Source organism: Alligator mississippiensis, chromosome 5 (assembly GCF_030867095.1).
Source record: "Alligator mississippiensis isolate rAllMis1 chromosome 5, rAllMis1, whole genome shotgun sequence".
In the NCBI taxonomy this organism is placed as follows: Eukaryota; Metazoa; Chordata; order Crocodylia; family Alligatoridae; genus Alligator; species Alligator mississippiensis.
The window spans coordinates 165,317,326-165,341,280 of NC_081828.1; the positions used below are offsets into that span (position 1 = coordinate 165,317,326).

Sequence of the window (23,955 nt, forward strand, 5' to 3'; positions counted from 1 at the left end):
TTGCTTTACAGGGCCCCTAATCATTTTTGTTGCTTTGTACTGAATTCTTTCCAAAGTGTCCTCATCTTTCTTGATGTGTGTATCACAAAACTGGACACAGTGCCAAATAGATTGGAAGATTCATTGTATGGTTGCAGTTTAAATTTTTTATAATAGATCATTTAAATTATTTTAAAAATTCTTTTGTTTACAATTTCCATTAAAAAAACAAGCAAGGAACAAAAGAAAAAAAATCATGTTGCTATGCTATCAAAGAGCCATCATAATTAAGTGTCTTTTTTTCCTTGAATATTATGTCAATACATCACTCTCAACCTTTGCTGGTGTAGTATAGGGCTAGTCCTGTCATTTTATTATTGTTGCCCACTGAGCTTAGCTAAGGATTGTGCAGTGGTGAAAACTAAAATAAGGTAAATTAAATCTTCAGAAATGACTAAAAATGAAGGAAGCAGTACATCAATTAGTAACAGGTATATTCAACAACTGAGGATTAAGAGCTGGTATGAAAAATGTCACTAAAATTTATCATGGTCTTGTTTGTAGACAGTGAAAATACATGTTTTGCATTCATGTTATTGTTTCCTACTTAGTGGTTACTTCAGCATTTAGAGTCAAGTGTTTTCTTTGCTTCAAAATGATAACGTTGGCATATTTCTTAGGCATTTCCAGAGCAGAACTGAAAAGACTAGAATTTACATATAAGCAGTAATGATCATTATTTTCTTTTAAAAACTAGAGAAAATGGCATTGGTAGTGGCATCCCTTTTGTACTGGTATTAAACGGGTGCTTAAGCTATGGCCCACGAGCCTGATCCATCTCAGAGATGTGCTGGAGTTGATTGCTACATGCTAATTGCATGTGTAGATGCACCCACATAGTAAATAAATCCTAGAACTGTAGCATTAAAACACACATGTGTAATATACAGGCATTCTAAAACAAGATGCCAGTGTTCCAAAAGACACCTACCAGATGTATAAGTGAAAAATAAAGATAAATAATTGCAAGGATAAATATGGTAAATAAAGTGCTCTTTGAGATTATACAAAACACAGTTGGGCCATAATTATAGTCCTACTGATTGGAACAGCTGGGATTTCTCCTTGTTTTCAGAACTACTTCAATGAAAAAAATCCATAACTGAAAGAACTGCAAGATGAGTGAAATAGGTGCTTAGGCCTGAATGACCTATGTATAGGGTATCTATTCCTCTTCCTCCTCCAATTACTGTTTTGTCCATTCCATTCTACTGTAAGTAGATTAGGGATTTCCAAGTTTTTTATTGTTTTACTTTTGATGTTATATTATGCTTGTGTTTGAAGACAAGAAATACATGAAGAGTGAATCAAATTAGGTACATTTTGCGTTTTTATATAATTCTTCTTCCCTCAGTACATACCTCTTTGGATTCTCTTCCCTCTGCACCCTCCAGCTAGCGAGAATAGCAAAAGCAACATCATTCCCTATGTCTCTCCTCTTCTGTCATTCTCAGTTCTGTGCCTTCTGCAATGCCAACCTAAAAGTTTTTAACATTATCCTAGATTGTTTAAAACATTTTCATTTATTTTTACTTGGAATTCCCAAATTAAAGCCTGCTTCATGAATCTTTTCTGTTCATCTCCTCACCATTGCATCCTTAATACCTTGAGTTATCTCTGAACTTCTGTCCTCTGTCTTATCCGGCCTTTATTTGATTATAAACACTGCACTTTTCTATTCTGACTTTTTATATGCTGTACAAATGTACAGTGTTGTATAAATATATAATAATTATCATCTATAAAATCTTTGTAACTTTGGCAATTAAACATCTATCACTGAACAAAAACTCTGTTTTCATTCCACTTTTTGCTTACCTCCCTGTGGAGATCCATCAGGAGTAGGGCAAGGAAATGGCTCGTTAATCGCTCCTGTGCAGATGCAGTTTTAGAGATGGGATTAAGATTCTTCTGGCTTCCTTATGATCTGCTGCCAGTAGGCATTGTGTTTCCTGTCAGCCACTGGAATAGGCTTTGAGAGACACACACACACACACCTACATTCAGAGAAAACTGGGGAAGTGGAGTGGAGGGGCAATAAAAAACTCAAGGTTCCTTTACCAGATCTTTTATATGTCCTTATAATCACAAGAATGAGTTCTGTGCAGGATACATGCTGTGAATTAATAGTCAATTGAAGTTAATGATCCATGACTAGAAATCAGGCCATTGACTTCTGAAATGATTATTGGCCATCAGGAAACACATTGCACTTCAATTGTTGTTGCGTGCAATAATAATAATCTTTTTAAAGCCAATTTACATTGATTGTTGAATGTTAAATAGTGATTCTCAAGAACATACTTATTAAGATTCAACAAATGTTTATAGAGAAGCCATATCTTTTCACACAGTTGTCACACTGTCATAAACATGCAGATGGTTATTAACATTTTAAAACTATCTTTTAAGTATACATTAAAGCCATATTTGAGACACTTCACATAAATACAGTTCTTTTTATTGTGGTAATTCTGTGGGCCATATGCTTCCTTGTGATATGTTGCACATAATGAAGAAAAACCAGAGTTTGCAACCCCAAATCTTGTATGTTACTGCTAGACAGCAACACCAAGAAATATAGTCAGTGTTATTTGTACTAGGGGTGTTGGTTGTAGCCATGTTGGTCTAAGGCAGGAGCAGGCAATTATTTCAGGTGGAGGGTCGCTTACTGAGTTTTGGCAAGGCATTGAGGGCTGCATGACAGGCAGCCAGGGGCAGATAAATATTAACTTTTAAACTTTTTTAGGGGCCCCGCAGGCCGGACAGAATGGCTTGGCAGGCTGTATCCAGCCCACGGGCTGCAGTTTGCCCACCCCTGGTCTAAGAACATAGATGCATCTTCATAGACTTCTTGTTTACTTTAGCTTCTTTTCTACCTTGGAGAACTCATAACAGCAGCAGAGTCTCCCAGTTCCTGAAGAAGGGTGTTTGTGCCCAAAAGCTTGGAAAGAACTTTTTTTCCAACTATTTGGTTGGTCTAATAAAAGATATCACATCTACCCAAAGAACCTTGCCTGCCATTTATACTAGGGGGGCACCGATGAAGATTTTCTTGGTCCATACCAATAATCGATGATTAAGCAACCATATCAGCCAATGCTGATCTGTAAGCAATATTTAGTAATAATGGAAGGCATTTTAAACTACTGACATAAATAACATACACACACACACCTTCTGCCTACTCCAGCCCTCAGTGAGAAGGCAGTGACTGTTTTATTCCCATGCACATTGCCCCATCGCCCACAGCTTCTACCCATAGCCCCACTTCTGCACAGTCTGTGCTGCTGTCCTGGGTGGATGGGGCAGACCCTTGTGTGGACAGTAGAGCTGGGTGCATTTGGAGACCTAGAACATGCTGTTGCCTCAGCGCCAGTGGGCCCTGTGCAACTGAGCTACCACAGCTGCTGGGGAGAAGCTGCTTTTGTAAAGGCCCCCGTAGAGTGGCATGTCCCTTGTGTGGCACCTTACCCTTCCTGTGTGCAAACAATGTCTCCAGAGCAGCCCTGGCACTCAGGCCCCTGCTGCATGTGTGGTGTGCCATGGCAGCAGCAGCAGCAGGAGATAGTAATGGTGCTGTTGTTGCTGACCATGGCACCCTGTAACCATTTCCAAGCACCCCATCCCCATCCTGCTGCTCACCAGGATGTGTAGTTTGCTATGGGCTTGGCCTGGCAGCAGGGCACGGGGACCACACTATGCTCACCAGGGTTCTCCAGACACGCAGCCATAATTATTGGCTACAATGGCCAAAAAAAGCGGATAGCCGATAATGTCTTTTCTCCTATTGTTGCCAATCCAACCAATATATAAGTGCACCCCTAATTTATATTGTTTACCTTTTGCCCTACCAGTGTCAAGGAACTCATAATGAACTAATATGCTCCAGTTTTCTGCCACACCATTCAGACATGGGTGAACTGTAAGTAATCTGCTTGGCTAAATGTAAGCAACATAAAGTGCTCTCTGCAATGACATGGATATTTCAGATTTTATCCCACTATGGGTTTAATACTGCACCCATTTATGTTAAGAGCAATTAATATATTGATATAGATTTCATTGGGATCCCAGTCCAATCCTTACTAAAGTTTATGGGCGTCTTCCCACTGGCTTCAGTGGACTTCAGAACAGATTTTGCAGAGCAAGTCAAAGTAATGTGAGGGATGTTAAGTGGATGCTATGTCTCACATATAATGCCAAAATATGTACGAGTTAGATGAAGTAAAAAAATGAGAGAACAAAAAATGATACAAGAAAAATGGCATTTACAAGGAAGGTAAGGATAGGAGAGTGAATGGGAAGAAAGGAAATAAACATGCATCCATGTGTTGGAAGGTGTTTTAGTTTGACCATTTTATGGTTACCATTTTTGTTTAAACCATTGGTAATAATGTTTATCAAATCAGAGTATCCATACAAAGCAGTAATTCAACTTTCATTATATTCATACAACAAGTTTTGAATCACTTGTTTATATGGGCAGTAATTAGGCCTGGAAGTTTCACCACTGCCTTCCCACAAGCTGTCTCATTTGATGGCTGCTATCAAACAGGCACTGCACCACTTCTGTTTATAGAATATAAACACCACATTGGGAGGGAATCTAGCACATATGCTTTTTTATGCCAGTAACAACCCAATGGTTCCAGATTATAATGCTTTTAGTACAGTATCTTCCCTGCAATACCTAAAGTGCATCTAAATAAATAGTGAATGGACAAATACACAAAAGAGGGTTAACTTAGCTACTTTTTTCTGATTTTTGGTGTGTCCTTGAACAGGTCATGATTCAAATGTGAATGTTCTGTGTGGCATATTTCGCTAACCTCCAACACATTATTCATGAACAAATGCCTATAAAAATTTGATAAGTAATAGTCAAAATATGTTTTTAAGTTTGATTGGAGGACCATCTTGGGCTTCAAAAAGTTATGGGGCTTTTTGAATGAATTGTATAAAGTTGGAAGTTAAGCAGAGTTAGGAAGCTGTCTAGGATTTTGAACCTTTGGGTCATTTTGATCAAGGTATACTGAAATGCTTAAATGACCATAAAACAAAACAAAACAAAACAAAACAAATCTGGGTGAGCTCTGAATTTAATTTCTTTCCTCATAGCCAGGGATGGTTTACTCTATTTAAAAAATCGCAAATTATCTATCTGATAAAACCTCACAAATTCTCTGACTTAAAAACCCAAAATTTGTGTTTTTCTGCAATTACAATGAAACAACGCTATATATATAGGTATCAGTTGAACACAAGGTTTTATTGATATATTTACCATTTTAAAGTAATTTTGAAGCCTACCAATGCCTTAATCATTATAATAAAAACAATTCTAAATACCATTTTGGTGTGCGATTTTTACTTTTGTCGTAGAAAATCTGAGCTCCCCCTGCCCCCATTGCTCACCAGGATGTGAATCAAGTTGTGGCTTTGCCTCCTGCTGCTTTGTGGCATTGAGCAGCCCTGATATACCAGTGCCCTCCCCCTGCCATTGCCCCTCACTCCCAAGCCACAGCCCCTTGGTTCTGCTGGTGCACCTCACTTCCCACCCACCACCAGCTGGGCCCTGCCAGTGCCACTCACTTCCCCCACCCCAGCCTGCAACCCCCCCCGCTCCCCCCCACACTGCTGTTGCACCTCACTCATGACCCACAACCCCCTTTCCCCACCAGCCCTGCTGGAGGGAGCCCCCAGCTGCCAAGGTTACAGAATCAGGACTAGGGCCTGCAGTCACTTGTCCCTCCCAGCAGCGCCTGAGCCCTGGCTGCTGCCCATGGGAGGTGGCAGCTGCTGCAGCTAGCATGGAGCCTAGCTCCCTACTCCCCAATGGGTGGCATGGCCAGAGTGGAGAGCATTGTGGGAGGATGGAGAATGTGGGCTGCCTGCAATGGGCTTCAGGCTCCCTGCCCTGCTGCCCTCCACACAGGGCCTCGGCTGCCCAGTGGGCATGACCCAGCGTGGGAAAGCAGAGAGGGGTGATCAGGCTTGGTGCTGCCATTGGGAGCTGCCAGTGCCACCATTGCAAGGTGCCCTTTGCTTACCCAGCAGCAGTGGTGCAGAGCTGTGCCCCCGCTGCTGTTGGGTGGGCAGGAGGCACCTTGCCATGGCACTGTGGTCAGTGTGGGGCTCCTGGCAGCAGCACTGAGCCCGTCTGCCCCTCTGTTTTCCAGCACCGGTTCCCACCCACTGGGCTGCGGAGGCCCCCAGGGGAGGCAGGGGGGCAGCAGGGCAGGGAGACCAAAACCCACAGTGGGCAGGTCACATCTGTCTCCACCCTGTGCACAAATCTGCAGGGCACATGCCCCCCCCCCCCCCCATGCCTCCCTCCCCAGGAGTGTATGCGGTGTGGGGAGCCAGCCCTCCTGCAACCTCTAGGATGAGCCATCCATGGCTCCATCCTGCTCCCCCAGCTAGGCCCCGCCTTCCTGCCCCAGCCCCAAGCCCCATACATGGCCTGGCTGGGCAGTGCCCAGCCCCAGCCCTGGCCCACTCCCTCCCTCAGCATGTGGGGCTTAATCTGCCAACCTGCAAAGAGAACCCACTGTTTCCTACGTTTTTCTCCCAATTTTTTTTCTGTTAAAAGAGAAAATCCATGTCTTTCTCCATTAAAGGAAAAAAAATCATGTATTTCAGGAGCAAATCAAAAACACAGATCCCTGCTCATAGACACACAAAGCAATTGCTTACTTGCTTCAGTTCAACTAACCTTTTTAATTCAGTACCATTGTTTTGTTATGAGTTTGGATGCTTTCATATACTAACTATGTTAAGCACTATGTTATCCTGTAGAAACATACTAAATGCAAAAAAAGAAAATAAAATGTGTGCAGGGTGAGCTTATGTGAAATAGTTTTAAACCTTGAGGAAATACTTTGGGGAGTTTAGCACATAAAACTCTGTCTAATACATAAGCACAATAGGATATATCCTTGACTTGTAGAAAATGATATAGCTCTACTGAAGTCAATGAACCTATGACAGTTTAGGAGGACATGCTTCTAAGCATGATCATCCCATCACTTTGGGTATGCAAAATAGCATCTCCCTGCTCCCAGTTTGTCCAAGTTACTGAGAGTTACAAATGAATGATTGTTACAATTTCTCAGTAGGAATGAAAGGTTTCAAAAACAGGCTTATTTTTAAAGAGTATCTAATGTTTGCATTTTAAGCTCATATTTAAGCACCTAAATAAGAAGTTTTAAACATGCTATGCAAAAAGGCATCTCCTTTGATATAATTTATTTGTATGCCTAAACGTTGACTTCAGAATATAGTGTTAGATAACCACTTTCAAATACTTAGATTATGAATTCCATACATGGGTAATTTTTCTTGCCAAAAGAGAAAATAGGTTGCAGACAGAGAGGATGTTATAGTCTAGTTTATTTACAGTAGGTAACCTTTAGGGACAGATTAGATGATGGAAGCAAAAATAGTTTTATACATCACACCATCACAAGAGCTGTACAGTAGATCTTTAGCATTAAAGACTGCAGGCAGGCTGTTTCTGACTGTGCTATTCCCAAACACTTCCAAGATGGCTCTTTCATTCCTAAGCCAAATTCCACTCAACCATCCTGTGGCTATGTTGTCGTCTTAATGTGTCCTATAGCCATGTGTTTTGGGTGTCTGGGCAAATGGGTGATTATCACTGTATCTACTTTGCAGCATGGAATAAAACTTCTCAAACTTTATATTCCTCAAGGAGTTCGACAGCACTTACTCTGACACTGAAATACTGCATTAACTTAGCTCAAATGGTTGGACACGCAGTTGCTTTCATTTCCATCTGAACAATGACTTAGATATTTATTTAAATAAAGTAATTATTTTTACTACTCATGTCACAATGGCTTAAATTCAGCCTTGGTTTAACTGTATTAATCACAATGCAGTGACAACAGATGAATTTGCTTGTTATTTTTTAACTTAACATATTGATTTTTTTTTAAACATTCAAATATAAAACAAGAATATACAGTACCAAAAGAGAAAATATATATCTAAACTCTAGACAGTCTATTGAACTATACCTTGCAACATGTTTTTATAGCTATTCTTATCCTATGTTAAACAACAAGATGCCCTATGTTTATGTTTCCAAGCATAATTTGAAGGCAAAGAGAGCTTTTCAAATATCTTAAGTACGTAGCTATTCAACTTAAAATAAATATTGCAGAACAAGTATATGAAAACAGGGGTAAACTTGAAACATATTTCTTGCTATAAAATTATTTTATGGCATAGTTAGGATTCATCCTATTAAATATTGGTCACTGAGCAGTAATGTTATTACCCATACCCAAGCCTCATATTTGTATTAGGGCCAAATTTCTTTGAGAAAATCTCTTGGAATCAGTGTGTTCAATACAGGAGTGATAGGGAACAGTGGTGTACTTCAAATAATCTGTTATTTGAAAGGAAGGCAGTGCTGCTTTCTATAGTTCCTTTTCTGATGGCAGAACTGCCTCAGCTGCAGTATTTGAAAAGTTACTGAGAATGAGATTACTTCTCTAGGTAAATGCTTTTCCACTCATTGAGAGATTGCTTGCTTTCAGTTTTGTATATATTTGTAGAAGGGACACCCAACAGATAGTTGTTTACGCTGCCTTGATATTGCGATGCTCTAAATCAGTGGGGACCAGTCATTTTGGTAGGCATGCCACAAACTAAGTACTGTACCCTTCCCAAGTGCCACTCTGATCCCCTTCTCTCCTTTGCCTTATCTGTTGCTCTGCTTCTGCTCCCTCCTGCTTTGCTTTCTGCACTTATCTGCCACTGTGCTGCCTGCCCTCTCCCCTATATTCAACACACAGAGCTTGCCCATGCCACTACTGACACCCCTTGCTTAAAAAGGGAATATTGATCACTTCACTCACAAGCTGATTGGAGCAGGTGCCAAGAAAGTCCTTCTGGCCCAGATCTGTAGCTACTGAAGTAAACAGCAAGACTTGCATTGACCTTACTGGGAGTTAGAGCTAGCTTTTAGACATGTGGTTTTCAGGATAGGAGAGGAGGTTGAATAAAACAGCTGCAGGTTATTTGCATCTGAGATAAGTGAGGTGTTGTGCAATTGTAATGTGAGCATAGGCAGATCTAGAATTTTGAAGGGCAGGGGTGCTGATGGTGAGGTGCATCTTCAGGTATAACTCAACATGCGTTGTTCACCACTTAAAAATAAACTAGAAGCTTTACTAATATGCAAGGGGGCTAGAGCTGTATTATTCAACTTAAGACTGAAGCAAAAACAAATAACTTCATTGGAATGTGTTCAAAACAATCTGGAGGGCTGTGAAAAAGGAGCTTCACCAGGAGCAGCTAACAGAATTGCTGAACAAAGAACAGCTCTGTTGGTTGAACATTAAGACCATTTAAAAAAAAAAAAGAGAGGGTCATTAAAACCCGTGGAATGAAGGGTTTAGCTTATAATTGGTCATGAAGTCAATTAACTTCCTCAGCACTGCCTGATTAGAAAGTAGCTGCCACTGCCAGGTAGGTAGTTTTAAACTTGGGGTGGAGCCAGTGGCATACTGTGGGTCTCCAGCACCCGGGGGGCCAATACTTCCATTTGTACACCGCCCCCCCCCCCCCTGCAGCTGATCGCTGAGCAGTGGGGGTGGAGGTCCCCCAGTGACTGATCGCCAAGCCCAGAAACACTGGCAGTGAAATCGGAAATGCTGGTGGGGGAGCCAAGTACCCCTGGAGGGCCTGGCTGGTGCCCCCCTGCAGGCCAGCACCCAGGGGCATGGCCTTCCCCACCACACTGGTACACCACTGGGTGGAGCAGGAACCAAAGGGGGGTGCAAATGCACCAGCACACCCACCCTGGATCTGCCCCTGGTGATCATGAGATACTACCGAAAAGGATCTGGGGGTTACAGTGGACAAAATTGGAGGAGATGAAGCAGAGGGCAGTGATATCAAAAGGATCCTGCTTTTCTCTGGTTTAAAAAAGTTCACAATTTTGGGATTAAAAAAGAAACCCTAAATCCACGTTGTTCGCTGATTAAAATTGCATATGTGTGTGTGTGTGTGTATTCCATCCAGGAAGAGCACACAGCAACTGCTGCAGCCTCCTTAGTCTGACGAAGGGTTTTTGAACCCGAAAGCTTGCTTAATAACTATTCTCCAACCATTTGGGTTGGTCTAATAAAAGATATCAAATTCACCCAAGGAACCTTGTCTGCCTATATCCTTAGACCAACATGGCTACAACCTAAACCCCTGTGTATACACTATACACACACACATATATATAATCACATTAATATATAAATATCTATATAGATGTATATAATAAGATCCCTGGTGACAGTGCTTAGGGGACTGGGGCACATGATTTCTGAGGAGAGACTGAGGGAGTAGGGCTTATTTAGTCTGGAGAAGGGAGGACTGAGCAGTGATTATAATAGCAGCCTTCAACTACCTGAAGGTGGGTCCAAAGAGCTGGACTGTTCTCAGTGGTGGCAGATGACAGAGCAAGGAGCAACGGTCTCAAGTTGCAGCAAGGGAGGTTTAGGTTGGCTATCAGGAACAACTTTCTCCCGAGGAGGGTAGTAAAGCTCTGGGACAGGTTGCCCAGCGAGGTTGTGGGATCTCCATCCTTGGAGGCTTGGAAGACCCGCTCGACCAAGCCGTGGCTGGGATGATCTAGTTGGGGCTGGCCCAGCTTTGCGCAGGGAGCTGGACTAGACCTCCCGAGGTCCGTTCCAACCCTCGTTTTCTATGGCTGTGTGCTACTGGAGAAGAGGAAGGATGCCCTTAGGGAGGGCAAAGCCCCTGCTCCCCCCACCCTTGATTCATTCCTGGGCGGGGGACCCCCCCCGGCTTCTAGGCACAACCGCGTGTCCGAGACGCGGGGCCGCGAGATTGCAGAGCGGGCAGCTCCCTGCAGGCGGCCGAAGGGGAAACGTGCCCCGGGTGCGGGCCGGCCCGAGCAGTGCGGGGGAGAGCCCCGCCCCCCCCACGCGCACGCGGCGAGCGGGGCCAGGTGCGCGCAGCCCACGGCCGCCCGTGCCGCACACCCGCGCTGCCGCGCACCCGCACTGGCGCCCGCCCGCGCCCTCCCGGCTCCCGCCGCAGCCGCCGCCGGCGTCGCTGAAGTTGCGGCGAGCGCTGCCCGCGCGGCGGGGGTGTTGGACGCCAGGTCTCTGGGGCAGGGGCAGGCGGTCGCTTGTCCCCTCGCAGTCGGCGGGGCCGGGGCTCCGCTGCCGCAGCCCCGCGCCGGGCACCGCTCGGCAGAGCACTGCAGTGAGTCCGCGCGGGCGGGGCGCGGGGGGGTCAGGCCGGGGCTGCAGCTGGGCTTCGCGTCCGGGACCCGCGCGCCGGGGCGCAGGGCCCGCGGGGGCAGGGGGGGAAGCGGGGCCTCTCGGCACCGGGGCATGTGGCGGCGGCGGTGGCGGGTTCCCGCGAGGGAGCGGGCACCGCGCGGGCGGGCGGCCGGGCGGAGGGCGCTGGCCCCCTGCCTCCTCGGCAGGCGGCTCCCGGCGCAGGGTTTTCCTCGGGGACCTTGGTAGGCTCACCCGGCCTCAGCCTCGGGAAGCAGCAGCCTTCCCTTCACCTTCGTCGTCTTCTTCTGCCAGGGCAGGTTTCCCGGAGACTCCTTCATGCAGGTGGGGGGAAAAAATCCCAGTGAACTTTTGCAGGATCGGTACAAAAAATGGCATCGAGGAACCTATTTTTTTTTTTTCAGATCTGAGATAATTTACAACTGCGGGTAGGGACTATTAGGCTGATCTGCATATGGCAGCCAATAGAAAGCAGTGGCATTTTGTAAAATAATAATAATAATAATAATAATGGCTTTGACTTTAAAAAAAAACCCCTCTTTTACAAAGGTCTGCAGACAGCTTTTTAGGTTTGAGCAGTGAGAGTTTGAATGTCTTTTCTTTTTAAATTTAGTAGTTCTGAATGCTCAAAACATACAAACATCACTCTCTGCAAAGAGGGATTGCATTAGGTCTCAAGAAGTGTCTCGGACCCATTTTGGAGAGCCTAACGCACATTTCTAAGTAGGCCTGGACCCCTGCCATGCTTTGCAGATAAAATGACAGGAAATGACACCTTCCCCCCCCAGCAGTAATACAGAAATACCGTGCTATGCCTGGAAAGCATAGGCTATATGGAAGGAAAGCAGCTTCTAGGAAACATCTGACATCAAGAAGCAGTCATCTCTTGCTGGGATGTCACTACACCTCATGGTCAGGTGCGGTTATGGATGGCACTGTTTATGAAGCAGTTGCAAGCCCTTAAAAGTTAATTGCCGGTGGACTGATGTTTGCTTTTATCTTAAGTTTTAAAATATTTTTTGAAGAAATTATTACACATGGGTATTATTTAGACCCACACAATCCTGTGAAATTAATGAGGTTACACGGGTTTAGGAGGAATAAATATGTGTAGGACATGGCCTGCAAAGGTCGTTGCAGATTTCTTGAACACTTTTAAGAAGTGTCAGAGCAAAATGTTCGAATAACATGATAGCATCATCAGTACAAATACCTAGGTAGATATAGAAGTGCCTGTTTGAAGAGGTTAGGGAACTTGAGAATAACAAAGCTCTTGTAAATTAAAGTGTCTTAGACAGTATTCCGTTTTTTTTGCAACCGGCACTTGAGAAAAATATCATATAGATCTTTATATGATACAGGTGGACAGCTCTGGGCAACAGCTGAATTTGTCAGAAGGGGAATGAAGACAGCAGTGAAACACCTGTAGGAAAGCTGCTAGAGCAGCATATGGGCAAAGAAGGAAATAAAATTGATTGTTGTTTTAAGAAACAGATTTATGAAGAAAGGTAGGAATAAGTCAACACAGAAATTTTAAAGAGTCAGTTATGCGACTGGACTGGACTTTTGCTTTTTGCTGCCTGCTTGCACTCTGGTGTTGGGAGGCTAATGAGCACTTACCTTTTGAAATAAAAGTTGAGGGACTCAGGTTAAACTTTCGTAATCAATACTTTTGATTTCAAACAGCTAGGAGAGAACTTATTTGGAAGTTTACACAAGATTGCTTTTCACTGCATTGGCGTGACCTTTATAGTGCATTGCTTTGTTAAATGTTCTCCCTGAACACAATTTTAATAGATCTGTTATTAAGAGATATTTATTTGCCGTTTTCTCTTCCACTCATACTTTTGTCTTGCACAGCATATCTATTTTCTATTGATATCCATATTGATCATTTATCTGTTCTCATTTTGTCATCCCTTCATCTCCTGTGTGTACTGTGTGGGCCACAAGTAGACGGGAGCAAAAAGCTGTGGGCAGGAAGAAGAGGATATGGAAGAGACAGTTCTTGTTTTGTGACACGTTGTTTAGCAACACAGGAATCCTAACCAGGTTCCAAAGATGGGAATGATAACCTACCTTAGGATCCTGGTTGTCACGCTTTTTCCCCTGCTCACTGTGATACAATATCTCTGTAGAGAGCAGTGTGAAAGATGCTGACATCTGAGGGATTCCTTAAGACCATGGCTTCACAGAGAACAGCAGTGCTTCTGCTGCCCCTCTGAAATCCAAGTTTAGATACATCTAGGGAGCTTTTGATATGGTTTTGCTTGATTTGTAGTGCTTAAGTATTGTGTGGAATCTGTCCCTTCAATTTAAGAGCTTTTTAAAGGGTATTTGAAATATTACAAATGTTGTCTCTCTCCATGCACTAGATCAGTGGTGCCCAACCTTTTCTTCCTGTTGGCTAGATGGGCAGTGCCAGGTCTGTCTGTAGGCTGGACCTGGCTGGTGAGCTTGATCCAGTGCAGCAGGGTCTCAATCTGGCACATGGGGTGTATAAACAGCCTGGGTCTGTTCTGGCTGTGGGGGATAGGGAACAATAGGATGGCCCACCTGATCTGGCCATTTGCTGGCCTGACCCTGTGTTCAGAGCAGGCCTGCAGGACTCCCGCAGTTCTGGGAATTTAGCAGTATGGTAGCGGCAATTAATGCTGCCACCACAGCACTGTCGGCAAATTTCCTGGCCCTTTGGAGAGTCCTAGATCCTGGATGACTCAGCTCTGTGTGCTGGGGTTTGAGCAGCCCTGGTATATATTGGTTTGTAGGGTGTCATCCTGGACTTACACCCTGGTATCTAGAAAGTTGATGTTAGTGTAGAAGTATTCCAGAGGGAATTGAATTGAGTTGTTAAACCTGTAGTGAAAGTCAGTAAGCAAGTCCAGGTTTTCAGTTTCGATGATGAAAATGGCACCTCTATAATGCAAGTATAGTTCAGGTTTGGTGGCACAGTTTCCTAAAACCTCCTTGCAAGTGACTGATGAAGAGTTTGGCATACTGGGGAGATGCCTCTGTGCTGATAGCTGTGTCCATGGTTTGGAGGAAGTGTCAGCTGTTGAAAATAAAATTGCTGTGGGTGTGAATGAAGTGAATGCCTTGTGCAGTATGTTGTGGTTGCAAATCTGAGTGTTGTCCATTTCCCTATAGATATTTCAGGCTGGAAGCTGTGCCTTCATGGTGTGGCTTATTCATGAAGAGGCTGGTGATATCCATGGTTGCAAGTATGACCTTCTCAGGGAAGTGGTTGATGTTTTGGATCTTGTTGAGAGAGTCTGTTGTGTCTTGTAGAAAGCTTGCTTTTTTAGTGACAAGTGCTTTCAGGATGGTTTCTATGAGTCTTGATAGCGGTTCAGTGAGAGTACTGCAGCTGGATATGATGGATCTGCTAAGGTTGTCTCCTCTGTGAATCTTTGGGAGCATAAAAATATTCCTGGGGTGGGAGAGTTTTGTGTTAGTGGAAGTAGATTTTCCCTGAAGTTGGTAGGGTAAAGATTTGATAATATTTTCCAGTTCATGAGTGATATTTGTGTGGTATCTTCCCCAAGTACTTTATAGTAGTTGCTGTCAGAATTGTCTGTTAGTACCAGTAATGTAGTCCTGATGGTTGAGGATGATAATAGCTTCTTTGTCATGTGATTTGATTACTATTTTGTTGTTGGATCTTAGGGGCTGTCTGGCTTCTCTCTGAGAGACAGAGTTTGCAGTTCTGATTTTGTTGAGAAACTCACTGCTAGCATTCTTCCTGAAACAGTTGATGTAGTCTAGTATGTGGCTCTGTCCTCTGGGAGGTGTCCAGGCAGATTTTTTCTGTTCTTTGTTTTTCCTCTTGTGGCAAAAAGGTTGTCAGAAATGGCTGCCACCTCCTATCCCATACTTGAACCAATTAAAAGATTCAAACAATTGCCGACCAGACCTTGAGGGAAAAGTTGCCAGCCTTTCTACAACTAAGCTTCAGGCAGCCCCTAACCCTGCCCAACTTATCATCAGGAGTAAATTTCCTGTTGATCCACAGGCACTGAATGGGACCCAGCCTTGCCTTAATGATAAATGTCAATTAATCTCTGTTTCCACAACAACCAGTACTCCCCACAACAAAGCCCTCAAAATCCATGGATCGTACACGTCTGTCCCAGAATGTGGTGTATCCCATCCAGTGCACCATATGTCCTTATGAAAATGGTGGGTGAAACCAGACAAAAACAATGTACCAGAATGTATGGGCGACTGGTGCCTCCTGAGTCGGGGTGGGGGGGCGCGCAGTTGCCTCCCCCACAGTGGCCAGTCAGTGACATAAGCAGGGAACGCTGGCTGTCAGGGGGTGCACCAGTGCTTTCAGGGGGTGCATGTGCACCCCCTATGTATTGCCACTGCCAGAATGAATGATCAATGAAAAAAGAAAAAGGACATAGACACTAGAACATGGCAGGGGTGGGATTTTTCACAGGACTTGCACCTGGTGTGATCTTACAGTTCTCATGCTCAAGGGAAATTTATAAAATGCTTTCAAGAGAGGAGCATGGGAACAACACTTCATTAGCCTATTGGACACTGAGGGTGTTTATACACATGCTGTGGAGGGGGTGGGGGGGTTGCTTTAATTAGGATAGCTCTGAGAGCTACTCTCATTAAAGTGTCCAGTGTCCCTGTGCTGAAAAATGGCGGTGGGGGTACTTTAACTAAAGCTCATCCAGCAAGCTTTAAAGTGCCCCCGCTGCCATTTTTTTAAAGTCGGGACACTGATGCACATGATGCCAGAGTCTGCTGGAGCACATAATTACCATGCTCCAGCAGATTATATTAATTATATTGTAATTACAATACACTGAAGCAGCCTCAATGCACGTGTATAGGCACCCTAAGAACCAGGGACTCAGCATAGATGATTACTTCATGTTCTGTTACAATTGCCCTGATACTTGCTAATCTCTGCACTTCGCAGGCAATAATGACCCTCCTGAACAACCTTGCTTTTCCTTTTATCAGGTTCTTACTGCATCTCTCTTGCCTGTTGATTTGATAATTTCTCTTATAGCTAGTATTTATTTACATGTGCAGTTTTACACAAGGTGCTGTTTCATTTGATGCTTAGCTCTGCTGTCTGCTTCTCTCCAAGAGACCGGAAGGGTTCTGTGATACTGGAAATCTCATCCAAGTCAATCCCAACCATGCAGTTGATCCAATAAAAGACTGTTACCCACAAAAATTCTTGCCCCACTCATACTTCTGGGCCTATCGCAGCTACAACATTACTTCAACACTACCAATCCTGTCCTAAATAACACTTTTTATTCTTCCATGTAATGAATCAAATATATTTGAAATATTACATCTCGATAAGCTTTTTCTTCTTTTAAGAAGAAAGGTAAAGCTTTAAAGCCACATGTTGGTATCTCAGTTTTAGACCCTGTTGACTCAGTTCTCCAGTGGGAGCAGCAATGGACCTTTTGTGTATATAATGACACGGGTGCCCCGCTCCCCCCAGTTGTTCTAATTTTCCCTCTAAAGAATTTAACTTCAAAGGAAGCTGACCAATGCTAGTTAATTTCCTGCTGCTTCGAGTGCATTAGCTTTTAGGATTTGAAGGGTTGTAGAAGGAAGCTGACAACCACCTCCAGAATTTTAATTCTTTACCTTTTCAAGCAGAACAAGCTTCAGAATAATTTCCTTTTGGAATTCTGCAACAGTAAGATTAAGTACAGTTGTCACTGATATGTGGAACTGAACCCTGTTTGGAAGGGAATTTCCACCAGCAAGTCTGTTATGGGAAGTCAGCCATGCAGATGAATAGTTTTAAAGTGCACAGATTTAAGGAATCAGGTTGGTTGGTATCTGGCTTGAGTTGGACATTGCTGCTACTCTTTTTTGTTTGAAGTTACTGGTAATATCAGATAACATACGTAGGGTCTCAGTCCTGCAGCTCAGTCCTGTAATCATAAGGGACTACTCAAAAAAAGGTTACATATTTGCAGGACTAGGGCCCTAGCCTGAGGGCGAACTAAAGGGAATTGGTGGGTATTTATTCACCAAGGCGCCCCTGTGGGTTACAAGAAATAATGGCCACAAGCTAGCAGAGAGCAGATTTAGATTGGACATTAGGAAGAACTCCTTCACAGTTCGAGTGGCCAAGGTCTGGAACGGGCTCCCAAGGGAGGTGGTGCTCTCCCCTACCCTGGGGGTCTTCAAGAGGAGGTTAGATAAGCATCTAGCTGGGGTCATCTAGACCCAGCACTCTGTCCTGCTTATGCAGGGTGTCGGACTCGATGATCTATTGAGGTCCCTTCTGACCCTAACATCTATGAATCTATGAATAAATTCAGACAACTGAAAAAAATGGCAAGCTCTATGATGGGGCCAACCAGAGAATCAGAGTATGATTCTTTGCAGTGCCTTTCTCAAGACAGAGAATAGTCTATATCAATATATATCTGGGACCTGTGGAGAAGTGGAAGAAATTCAGAGAAGAAAGTAAGGAAGGGCAGAAATAACTGTTAATGGCCTGACAGACAAATATTATAACAGTTTTAAAGAGTGCACCTCACCTTATTGCAGTGGTTTTATGTAGGGGTGTCAAACTCACCCTGCTCTCTAGGCCAAATCCAGACCATAAGATTCAGTAGTGGTGATAGGGCAAGTGGTGATGGTTTTGGGGAGTTAATTCAGCTGTCAGGAAGCCCTTGCTGCTGGGGCTCTGTGTCCTGGATTTTGGTAGCAGGACTTGCCCACACATTCTCAGCCCCTCTGGGAGCCTTGTGGGCTGGATCCAGTCCTTCATTTGACACTGCTGGTTTAGTGTGTCTGCTCATATCCTGCAGTAATTGGAAACTAAATTAGGGGTACTGTATAGAGAGTTGTAACAACTGTTTCAATATCAAAGGATACTGATGTAAGCTATTTCAGTGCTCCTGTAACTACAGTTTTTAAGTCTCTTTCATAAGGGGTTGAAATTAGCATGATTTAGCTCACTTGTACTGCTATAAGATCATGGGGCTGTAACAGGACAAAAACAGATGTTGCCAAATGAGGCAGATCAGCTGTGCAAAGACACACCAGCACAGCTGATCTGCTGCATTGGATGAAATGCTTTCGTTGCCTGTTGTCTTGCTTATTCAGCTGTGAGGCAATGGGTGATATGTTCTTCTGAGGCTGAAGGGGCCAGTTGTGTACAACCTGGGAATTTCCATGGGTAATTGGGTCCTTCAAGGCACTAGAGGACCTGCCCAGATTTCTCTGCTTATAGAGACTCACCCACAGGATCTCCCAGGCACGTCTCCTTAAGTGGGGAAAGCCCAAGGTTCCCTGCTTACAGGGTATATCTACATGAGACACTTTATTGCACAGTAGACTAATCTACTGCATAGTAAAACATCACTGTCTACATGTGCACATGTATACTATACAGTAGTCTACTAGGCAGTTAGTTACTACCTGTAAAGAGGTAGTAACTTAACTGTGCAGTAGATACTGTGCAGTAGTGTATGTGTGAATGCTGGCCTGGAGCAAATCTGCTCTAGGTAAGTCCGTACAGTAGCGGGCCACAGGGGACAGGGAATGCCCCTGGTTCTGGCACTACTAAACTCTTAGCTTCCCCCAGGATCTGGGAGCTGATCAGTGCTGGGACTTGGGAGCTCCTTTCTGCCCCACACAGCCCAGCACTGGCCAGGAACTGTCCCATTCTGGGGCAGGTGCCAGCTAGCTCCGGGCTATGTGGAGAATTCTCTGGAGAGCGGACAGGTCCCAGCCAGGTCTGGGATGCACATGGAGAGTTCTCCTATCAGCCTGGGGCTGGCCAGGAAGTATCCCATTCTGGGGCAGGTCCCAGCTGGCCTTGTGTGGGCTGCCAGAAGATCTCTCCACACAGCATGGAGCTGGCTGGACCTTGTCCATAATGGGATGATTCCTGGCCAGCCCCGGGCTGTGCAATATTTTTACTGTGCTGTAGCCTACTTCAGATTAATAGCACAGGTGGATGCACCCACTGAGATGTGCCCTAGGAATCTTTTGGGTATTTCTCTGTAAGCAGGAAAGCTTGATGTTCTCTTCTTATGGAGACGCAACCCTGGGATCTCCTGGGCACGCCAGTTTAAGCAGGAAACACTGGGTTTTCTCCCCTTAGAGATGTGCCTGGGTGATCTCTAGAGGTGTGCCTCTCCATATGTGGGAAAACCCAGGCTTTCCCTGCTTCTGCAGATGCGTTCAAGTGATCCCCATGGATGTGTCTCCATAAATGGGAACACCCAGGCCTTCCCTGCTTAAAGAAGTGTACCTGAGAGACCCTGTAGTGCATTTTCCCATCTTTCCCTGGCTATGGAGACTCACCCTGAGATTCTCTGGCACATATCTGTCTAAGAGGGAAAAGTTGGGCAGGTGCCCCAGACATCTTGTTCTAGAAAGAAGTTGTTTCTAAATAACCAGTTTAACTGCCAGTTAATGTGGGGCAGAGAAGATGCCTAAAACAGGTGCAAACTTGTTTTGAAATGCCTAAGTCTTGTCCTTCTAAATTGGTGTAACTATTTATTTTGTTCATACCTGAGGGTCTATGCTTGTGGCAAAACTCTTAGAATTTAGAAGAAATGAGACCCCTGGCTTTCTAGAAACACTTAATAATTTTTAACAGAATTTTAAAAAAGGAGGAATCCTTTACTCTGAGCCGGTGTCATACAAGATGATACCATTGATACATAACATTTTTACCATTTTGAATATAATACTTATGGTGGCTTGGGTTAGTTATAAATTGTTCTAGACTTTGGGCGTTTACTCAGTGTTCTGTAACTAGAAAAAATGGAGCGTCCAAATTCTGAAAATGTATAAAACACATTCAAGCATTAGTAAAAATGAACATGAAATAATATGCTGTTGAGATGAGTGTAAAATAGGGTAAATTTTAGCAAGACTTAATTTTTGTTCCTCCACGTTCACTATGGCTAGATCTAAAAATTGCCTGCATAAAATAAGTACAGTTGGAAACTTCCACTTCTTGAACATATATATTCTGTGTGATTTTATTTTTCATATAAAAGTATCTGCCTGTCTTTTAAAATATTTATATGAAAATGGAAATATGTATTATTAGAACAAAAATTAAAAACCTGGAATAATGTTTTGAAGTTTTACATTTTTTCTGGTAGGCTCCAATCCTGTGGAGGCTTACTCAGCTTCTTAACCTAAATTTGTTCTACATTTTACAGAAAATGGAAAAATAATTGACAGTGAACATGTTCACTTCACAGTTTTAAATTTAGGGAGGATTTATGGAAAGTAAGTTGGAATTGTCAGAAGTGGATCTCTCTGCGGCTATAACATTAAAGGTCCTTTACTAAAAGCTACATATTGCACAAAAGACTTGAAATCTATCTATCTGTTTAATTTGTTGGCATCCAGAGACTATGAACAACAACTTGTGAGTTTATTTGTATGAACAATCATGATACTTATGACTAGACCTTGGTGAATTTTACTTGTCTGTCTTGGTGGTGAGAGAAATAATCTTGATGAATGACCCAATATTTCTCATAATGCACAAGAGGAAATGCAAGTCTTTACACCAAAAAAATCTGTGAATTCCTACTCAGGTTGAATGAACATAAGTCACAGGAATCTTTTTGTAGTTGATGGAGAGAGTCATTTCTAGAGTTTTGCAAATAGGCTCTTATAAACTGCAGTATTCAAAACAATCAATCATATTCTAAGAGCTACTAGCACGCTGATGTACTTATTAGCTGATTTTCTTCTTTAGACAAAGAACACAAATATGTAAATAATGCACTATATCAAATATTTATTGAAACCAAAATTTAAACCATTTAAAATTAATAAATTGTGCATCTTTTAGAATATTTCATAGGTAATTAAAGCACATGTTGGCAACCTTTTGTCCTTTCAGGCTGGATGGAGGTTGTGGCTGGCACTCTGCTGTGCACCACAAATTTCTGACATCTGGAGAGCTAAGTCACTTGTGCTTATTCCTGCTGCAGATACCCAGCCCTCTGTAGTGAGTTAAGCACAGGCACAAGAGATCAACAGAAGAGCTGCTCAAGGGGACGTTGCAGTGGGGACAGGTGGCTTAGTGCAGCGTGTGGCACCTGATTCCCTGTGCCACGTTGGGCTAGGTTGAGCCTCTTTGTGGTTGCCAACTCCTGAATTAAAATAGTTCAGAAATCATTTTCAGAGCTATATGGTATATTTCATATAAAAAATGATGTTAAAAGAAGTTTGCATGCCATGTAGACACTCTAAGGTTGAGATTCATCAAAGTTAAAACCCCAATGTAACATTTTTCCATTATTTGATTGCAGGATACATTTTTTAATTCATGACCTAGTATTGTATATAAAACCATACAAAATAATAGTGAGCCATTTCGGAGTTGGAATCTATTTAACTGATACAATCCTTTACCATTGTTCAAATAATGCAATGTATATTTTTAAGAATAAAACGTACTTATTAGAATGGGGTGAAAAGTACAGAGCAGGGGTTAATACTGATAGAGCATCAATTCTTGCAGAGATTTCAAAAGTAATTCTGTGGAGGGGGGTTGTGATAAATCTGTTTTCAAAGATAATTTTTGGGTTCTACCCACTTAGGGCAATTTCTTCACAGTTTACTCTAAAGCCCTGCTGTTATGGTTCAGTGGTAGAATTCTTGCCTCATTCTTGCCTCAATTCTTGGTCATGGGTGACCCAGGTTTAGATTCTAGACATGCACGTAACTGCAGCCATTGGGGCACCAAACATCTGGACTTAGTCTGACCTTTGGATTCTGTCTCAGTGGTTTAAGGGAAGATGGAAGGTCTGAGCAGCCTCTGCTCCTCCATACTTTTGCCTATGTGTACGCTTCGAAGGTTTAGGTAATCTGTCATGCACAAACCATGATCCAGAAGGTTCGATAATTGCCTCCTACTCTGTAAAGGAAAGTAACACTTCAGTGCTGTCTCCTCTTTTTAACAGCTTTGGCTTCACTGTGGATTGTCATAGCATTAACTTTGAAATTAAGAGCCAAAAGAGTGGTGTTCATGTATAACTTCATTTTTTGCTCTCTCAGCACTTCCATCTTCTACTGTCTGGATTCGCAGTTGTCATATTATTTAGAAGTCTCAGACAAGACAGAGCATTGAATCTACTTGAATTTATCTTTGATCTCAATCAGCTACATTTGTAGTAGGATATTAGTGCATATGCATTCCTGTGCCAGTTGGGTTATATTCCTGTAGTAAAGTGTTTTCATATTGAAGTGAAGGTTCAAAATGAATATTCTGAAAGGACTTTGATGATATGCTTCCACACTAGTTGTCACTAATTGGACAAAATCTCAAAGGAGTAAAGAAGAGAAAGTTCCTGTTCCATGGGATGCTCCTAGGGACGGAGGGAAACCTTATTTTACATTAGCTGTTGGAAAAAGTGAATAAAGAGCATTGGGAACAGCTCTGTATAGGCCGTAGTCCACGGAGCAGAGTGGTTGTGAGACTTCCTGAGAAGTGGGAGAAGTATATTCAAACTCCTTCTGCCTGAATGGGTCTCAGAACCTTGGACAGGGCTCCTTATTAGGTATTGAGAAAAAGCTAGAGTCCACCATGTACATTGATAATCTCACCTTCAAACAGCCACTTGGCATGGCTTTTGTCCACTTAAAGAACTGGAGATTTGTGTGGAGTTTATGTACAGCACTTCCTGGATAGTAATAGATTGCAAAAGGGCATAGTGTGTGAAGAGATGTTTAGGTGGCTGCTGTGGATCACTTCTGAACATATACGGTATGCCATGTTGTCAGCTTGGGAACTTTCAGGTCAATAAGGATATACATAGGGAATCTAGAAATATCAATGGTTTTATGCTTACTATTCAGGGTTAAATATATTTGTATTTAGTCACCTGGAGTCCTAAAAAAACACTTAAATGTACTTGGGTGTCTTGGACTTGGATCCTATTCCATCTTTGTGTTGTCTTTGTTGCATATTGTGCCGGTCTCTGCTCGAAGGCTCACTCCCGCGCTGCCTTTGCCTGAGCAGCTGACCTTGTTCACCAGGGAACCTTGCGTAGACCCCAGAGGGTACCTCAATTGCCTTCGGGGTGTCCCCCAAACTCGCCTGCCACGACTTTGGATGGTCTTTCAGTGAAAGGGGTCCCCTTTGAGTGTGTCTCCAGAGTGGTCATGCATCCCAGTGGATGTCCACGGGGCTCCAGCCTCCCCTACACCCTGGCCATATGCCAACCTTCGAGACAAGCCTCAAGATCTTTTGCGGCTATTCCCTGTTGATATCTTTCCGGTCCCCACGTGTCCTCCCTCGCCGGTGGGAGCCTCAGGCTCTAGCCGACCCAGAGGGTCTGGTGACACACGGCCTTTGGAGTTGTCACATTTGACGCCCTGCGCTATCTACGGCAGATGCTGCGGTTCCTTCCTGCGCACTCATGTGAATTCTTTCCCGCCCTTGACTGGGGTCACTTCCACCCCAGCCTGGAACAGGGGGCTCTGCGAACCTGCTCTAGACAGGGAACTAAAGTAGATCATCCCCCAAAAAAGGAAAACACCACTGATACCCCCCACCATAAAACCCCAGGGCCCCGAAACAACCCAGTGTGACAAATAGAAACTGATACCTCAACTACAAGAGCAATGG

General features: G+C 43.5%; 1 protein-coding gene across 1 annotated transcript in view; it reads left to right on the forward strand.

Moving 5' to 3' along the window:
- Positions 1–11,036: 11,036 nt before the first annotated feature.
- Positions 11,037–23,955, forward strand: part of DGKB (diacylglycerol kinase beta) — a 620,162-nt gene continuing 607,243 nt past the window's right edge. The window contains exon 1 of the mRNA XM_059728962.1: positions 11,037–11,301. The gene's annotated coding sequence lies outside the window, so the exon portion shown is untranslated. The remainder of the gene's footprint in view (positions 11,302–23,955) is intronic.